Source organism: Solea solea, chromosome 17, assembly GCF_958295425.1.
Source record: "Solea solea chromosome 17, fSolSol10.1, whole genome shotgun sequence".
Classification (NCBI taxonomy): Eukaryota; Metazoa; Chordata; class Actinopteri; order Pleuronectiformes; family Soleidae; genus Solea; species Solea solea.
The window spans coordinates 21371041-21377040 of NC_081150.1; positions in this window are offsets into that span (position 1 = coordinate 21371041).

A 6000-nucleotide genomic window follows, 5' to 3' on the forward strand; every position below is an offset into this window, starting at 1 on the left:
CGAAAAGTCCTGTGGCGACACATGCGAAGTTGCAAACTTCAGCCTGCATCCGTACCTGTCAAACCAGGAAAGAATCGTGTTCAGTCCATGTGCACATTCATGCAACCTGTGCCTTCGCACATCGGTAAACAGATGTGGGGAGTCATCAGTGCCATGATTCCTGATCCGATCACCGATGTTGTGAAAAATGATAATGTCATCATCCAAGTTGGACAGCACCTATTGAACAAGGGTGGGATGTCCGCCAAGAATCAACAGTGTGTGCGTGAAAAGATGCGAGAAATAGGAAGACTGCAAGAACCTGGATGAAATCACCATAGGTCCAGATGGTATGTTGTCGTTTTTCTTTTGTCCATCATGATTTTATTTTAGTTTGCTGACATTATACTCTTCTTTTTGTGTCTCCCACAGACACAGTTCTTTGTCATGATGAGACAGATGAGACGGATGAGACCAGAGAAGGACACTATTCATCTCAAGGTATGCATTCATAAATCTCAAGTTAAAGCTTCTGTCCAGAACCTTTACCTTTAGTTGATTACTCTGGTCAGAGCAGCATGAGATAGAGCTGTAACGACTATTTTTATAATCGATTCATCTCGATTAATCGTTTGGTCCATAAAATATTAGAAAACATTAGAAAAATATTGGAAAAAGTTAAAAATGTTGATTGGTGTTTATCAAACTTGGAAATGATGATGTTCTCAAATGTCAACAAACCAAAATGATCAACTTTTAATGATTCTTTGTTATCCAGAGCAAAGAAATTAAGAAAATACTCACATTAGAGAAGTTTAAACAATTGGAAATCTTGTTTTAATCATGAAAAAAGCTTCAAACCAATTAATTGATTATCAAAATAGTTTTCGATTAATTTAGTAATCAATTAATTGTTTCAGCTCTACTATGAGACCATCAGCATAAATCACGGTCACCATTTTCGATGTGCATTTATTTTGGAAGACGACATAACGACTCACTTCACACTTCAACCAGCTGTTTGAAGATATTAAGCAGAACTTAAATTCTGTATTTACAAATTCTGATGCTAATAGTTGTCAGCTGTCTTTTGTACACATATGTATACTGACATACATATGGAATATGTTTATTCAATATGTCATGTACTTTTTTCCTAGAGTCTTTGGCAGAAGAGACTCTTCCACCTACAGAGGAAAATGACATCCCACCACTACACAAGAGACACAAACTATCATCAGCAGAGGATGACAGCGTTGGAGCTGTGACACCTGTTGAAGGTTTTTTGTAGTAACAGATAAACATCTTAAACATGTCCTTCTCTTCATCAGAACACAGCTGCCCAACTCACATATAGCTGCATTTTAAGATAAATAGAATTGGCTCTAGCTTCTACTGCCCCCTCCTGAAGACAGGCCTATGTAGTTCTTCAGCTCTACAGTGACAAAAAAACTAAAAGAGGAATGGCAACAGGGTGTTCAGCAAGAGACAATATTGCAGACACAGTAGCCCAATTCACATAAACCTAAATATGGCCTTGGTCACAGCGCCTGTGAACCTGAATAAATTACAAATTGGATGTATGGATAGTAAGAAGAATTGGACGGAAACAGTGGTGCTGATACTAATACTAAGTGCTGACATTTTGTTACCTGCTTACTTAACTAGCTTTGTTTCATGATTCAATGTAATTCAAAAGCCTCACTAAGAAGGATGAAATATAACTGTTAATATACAAAGAACATCAAACATTATCATCATTTATATTGTGTTAAAATGTACATGTAATGCCATTGCAGAACTACAGCTCTTCAATAGATGAATTTAAGTTCACATTTTTAACCCTCATCAAGCATTCAATAAGTCATGCTGCACAGAGGCATCTGCTTTTCATGCATCTCCCTCTATCTGTATACCTGATGAATATATTATTTACTTTTTGTTGGAATCGTCATCAGAGGCGAGGAATAAAGTCCCATCAACAAGCAAGAGAAGCAAGCCACCATCAGGAAAGGATGACGAACTCAGAGCTGTGACGTCTGTCAAAGGTGATTATTCTTTCTTTTTTTTTTATCTTTTTCATTCTAACATAGCGCAGTTCAACCCTGCAGTGAAGTTGTCCTTGATCCAGAGACTAAACTCCAAATAGCTCCTAATGACTCTCCCTTCAGTGTGTGAATGGCTATTGCTCCTGATGAGAAGGTGGTATCAGCTACCTGTGTATGAATGTGTGTGAAATGGTGAATGCACCCATGTTCAGTGTTTTGTATGGTGGCAAAAAACAAGAAATGTGCTGCATAGGTATAAGGTCTATTTGTGTTTACATCTCTTTTTTCTGCCCACTTACAGGTAAATCTACTCAAAAAAGAACATGGCAGGAGGAAGAGGTAAAAGCTGTTGAAAGGAACATGAAGCAGTTTATCACTTCTTGCATTGTACCAACAAAGAATGACTGTGAGAAATGTTTAAGGGCTGAGCCTGCAGCTCTTAAGAACCGTGACTGGCAAACGTTGAAATATTATGTGTATAACCGCATCACAGCCTACAAAAAGAAAGTCCAGCGTAATTTGTAAGGTGATGACAAATGAAAAGGCTGGTTCTGAAGTTGTATTGTTTATTTTCACTGTTGGCTTTAATTCTGGCTTTAACTCTGTTCATTAAACAGTGGACATCTTCAATTTGATTAGGAGTTGGCCCTTGATATTCATTACTAAGGACTACATCACATGAAGGGGTGATGATGTCGAATCCAACATTATTTATAAAGCACTTTAAAATACAACAGCTGAAACAAAGTCCTGTAGAAAATAACTAAAACAAATCAAATATAAAAATGAACTAATAATAATAACGATAATAATAAATTATGGAGAGCAGAGAAACCCAACAGTTCACATAATGTGCTTCATACTGTACTAATATCATGTGCTGTTGCTACTTTGCCAGTGGACCACACACCATCGTCCAGGTGGCAGGTAGAAGGCTTTTGTGTCAGGTGAGAAATGGATGGGTTGCCCGACTCCTCCTACATGGTACCTCCACTCTCTCTCTCTCTCTCTCCCTCTCTCTCTCTGATGGGTCCTACAATGTTTAGTTAATCAAATGTTATAATTTGTGGTTTGACCTTTACATAGTTATATCAAACGTAAATTGCAAAAGATGCATGATTTATTATTATTACTGTTATTATTATTATTATTACAATAATATTGATAATAAATGTGATACTTATAATTCCAGCATGGTCCCCACAAAGAAGTATGATAGTGTGAAAGATGCAAATGATATGCAAATTTGGTCCCCTATTAACACGGTGACTAGATTTTTCAGAGGTCCCCAAAAAGGATGGGGAGAACATCATCATCATCATCATCATCCTCCGCTTATCCGGGGCCGGGTCGCGGGGGCAGCAGTTTCAGCAAGGGACTCCAAACTTCCTTTTCCTGAGCCGCATTGACCAGCTCCGACTGAGGGATCCCGAGGCGTTCCCAGGCCAGAGTGGAGATGTAATCTCTCCACCTTGTCCTAGGTCTACCCCGAGGCCTCCTCCCAGCTGGACGTGCCTGATATACCTCCATCGGGAGGCGCCCAGGAGGCATCCTCACCAGATGCCCGAACCACCTCAACTGGCTCCTTTGAAGGAGCAGCGGTTCTACTCCGAGCTCCCCCTGGATGACCGAGCTTCTCACCCTATCTCTAAGGGAAAAGCCAGCCACTCTCCTGAGGAATCCCATTTCGGCCGCTTGTACCCGCGATCTCGTTCTTTCGGTCATGACCCAACCTTCATGACCATAGGTGAGGATAGGAACGAAGACTGACCGGTAGATCGAGAGCTTTGCCTTCCGGCTCAGCTCCCTTTTCGTCACAACCGTGCGGTAAAGCGAATGCAGTACCGCACCAGCCGCTCCGATTCTCCGGCCCATCTCCGGCTCCCTCGTCCCCTCACTCGTGAACAAGACTCCCGAGATACTTGAACTCCTTCACCTGGGGCAAGGAGTCATTCCCTACCCGGAGAAGGCAATCCACCGGTTTCCTGCTAAGAGCCATGGCCTCAGACTTAGAGGTGCTGATCCTCATCCCGACCGCTTCACACTCGGCCACGAACCGATCCAGTGAGCGCTGAAGGTCGCAGGCCGACGAAGCCATGAGGACCACATCATCTGCAAAAAGCAGCGACGTGATCTCAAGCCCACCAAACCACAACCCCTCTCCCCCACGTCCATGAAAATCACAAACAGGATTGGTGATAAAGCGCAGCCCTGACGAAGGCCAACACCCACAGGAAACAGGCCTGATTTAGTGCTGAGAACCCTGACACAGCTCATACTTTGGGCGTATAGGGATTGGATGGCCCTAAGTAGTGCCCCCCTCACCCCATACTCCCGCAGCACCTCCCACAGTATCTCCCTGGGAACCCGATCATACGCCTTCTCCAGGTCCACAAAACACATGTAGACCGGATGGGCGTACTCCCAGGCCCCCTCCAGGATCCCTGCAAGAGTAAAGAGCTGGTCCGTTGTGCGACGACCAGGACGGAATCCGCATTGTTCCTCTTGAGTCTGAGGTTCGACTACCGGTCGAACCCTCCTTTCCAGTACCTTGGAGTAAACCTTACCAGGGAGGCTGAGAAGTGTGATGCCCCGGTAATTGGCACACACTCTCAGGTCCCTCTTTTTGAAAAGGGGGGCCACCACCCCAGTTTGCCACTCCTTCGGCACTGACTCCGACCTCCACGCAATGTTGAAGAGACGTGTCATCCAAGACAGCCCCTCCACACCCCTCCACACGATGATCCCCCATCAGCCTCCCTCTCTGCCTCCACCACAGAGGGTGCAGATGTCGGATTCAGGAGTTCCTCAAAGTTATCCTTCCACCGTCCGGTTACCTCCTCAGTCGAGGTCAACAGTGTCCCATCCTTACTGTACACAGCTTGGATGGTCCCCCTCTTTCCCCTCCTGAGGCCCCGAATGGTTTTCCAGAAACGCCATGGTGCTGACCGATAGCCCTTCTCCATGTCCTCTCCGAACTTCTCCCATACCCGCTGCTTTGCGTCTGCCACAGCAGAGGCTGCCGCCCTTCGGGCCTGTCGATACCTTGCAACTGCCTCAGGAGTCCTCCGGGATAACATATTCCGGAAACACTCCTTCTTCAGTCAGACAGCTTCCCTGACCACCGGTGTCCACCACGATGTTCGAGGGTTACCGCCCCTTGAGGCACCTAAAGCCCTGGAGCCACAGCTCTCCACTACAGCTTTCACAATAGAGTCTTTAAACACTGCCCATTCAGGTTCAATGTCCCCAGCCTCCACAGAGATACAGGAAAAGCTCCGCCGGAGGTGAGAGTTGAAGGCCTCTCGGACAGGGGCATCCTCCAGACGTTCCCAGTTCATCCGCACTACACGTTTGGGTTTACCAGGTCTATCCAGAGTCCTCCCCCATCCTCTGACCCAACTCACCACCAGATGGTGATCAGTTGACAGCTCTGCCCCTCTCTTCACCCGAGTGTCCAGAACATGCGGCCTTAGATCAGATGAAACGATCACAAAATCGATCATCGACCTTCGGCCAAGGACACTCTGGTACCAAGTACACTTATGAGCGTCCTTATGCTCGAACATGGTGTTTGTTATGGATAGTCCATGACTTGCACAGAAATCCAATAACAAATGACCACTCTGATTTAGATCAGGTAGGCCGTTCTTCCCAATCACGCCTCTCCAGGTTTCCCCATCGCTGCCCACGTGCACGTTGAAATCTCCCAGCAGAACTATGGAGTCCCCCGACGGAGCCCCTTGCAGGACTCCATCTAGGGCCTCCAAGAAGGCCGGGGACTCCGAGCTGCTGTTCAGTGCATAAGCACAAACAGCAGTCAGGGCTTCCCCCCCCGCAACCCTAAGGCGCAGGGAGGCGACCCTCTCGTCCACCGGGGTAAACTCCAACACAGCGGCGCTCAGCCGGGGGCTTGTGAGTATCCCCACACCCGCCCGGCACCTTACACCCTGGGCAACTCCAGAGAAGAATA